This window comes from Trachymyrmex septentrionalis, unplaced genomic scaffold (assembly GCF_001594115.1).
Source record: "Trachymyrmex septentrionalis isolate Tsep2-gDNA-1 unplaced genomic scaffold, Tsep1.0 scaffold21, whole genome shotgun sequence".
In the NCBI taxonomy this organism is placed as follows: Eukaryota; Metazoa; Arthropoda; class Insecta; order Hymenoptera; family Formicidae; genus Trachymyrmex; species Trachymyrmex septentrionalis.
This window is the reverse complement of record NW_017305288.1, coordinates 1,225,049-1,226,049: the sequence shown is the minus strand read 5'-3', so window position 1 is coordinate 1,226,049 and position 1,001 is coordinate 1,225,049.

Sequence of the window (1,001 nt, the reverse complement as noted above, 5' to 3'; positions counted from 1 at the left end):
AGTTGAAAAGATATGTTATAGCGAATTCGGTCACTTTTTTGTCACTACACTAAATCAGTGCATACCAAAAGCTACTTTGCATAAAATTAGCAAAGTTAAAGTGTTAAAGTTAAGGTTCTCTTTATAAGAGAAATGCGATTGGATAATTTTTTTTATGCGGCTATGCAAGTTTGTGTAGATATACTCTAAGGGCTTTACATATGAAATGCATAATAGAGTATAAGCATAACATAAGGCCGTTAAACCAATAAGCATCTTATGTAAATCAACATGGCAACATTATGCTAGATTCTCATTGGTCCAGCAGTCTTATATTATGCTTATGCTCTGGATGCGGTTCACTTGACGCTACAAATGCTTTGAAATATTTTTTGATTGGTTAATTAGTAAAATGTTTTCTTTCAATTAGTCAATCAAACGCTTCGAAGTATTTATAGCATCAAGTGGACTGTAGCCTCTGTTATACATTTATGTGAAGCCCTTTAAGTCTTAAATACAATGCGGAAAAATAGCGATAATAGAAATAATACGATTTCAACCTATTAGAAAGTGAATATTCCAATGTATTTGATTTTTGATAAGTTAAAATTGTGTTATTCTTATCAAATAGCGAATTAACCAATCACGTCCGTAAGGGCATAATGTAAACAGTAGCCAATTCAACATGTTGATTTCCTCACTGCCTTAAATTTTATGTGCCATGGCCTTAAAAAATTGGTCAATCACAGTTAAGCGTGAGAAAAATAATCAACTAATTGGTAATATTAATTAATTTCTTAAGGCTTACTGCTTATGACTTTATTGTAGAACAAACCTATCCTATATTTCAAGTACGCTAGATTTGTTGGAACAATCTCAAGCAGCTCTCCCGAAAGAGAAAACGAATGGTTGCATTCAGCAGACAGCAGCTTTGTAATTATTGAAATTATTGCATACAAGGCAGTAGCTGATTCTGATTACCGACTCGAAGATAGAAATCATTCTATTCGACTTTGAGTCGG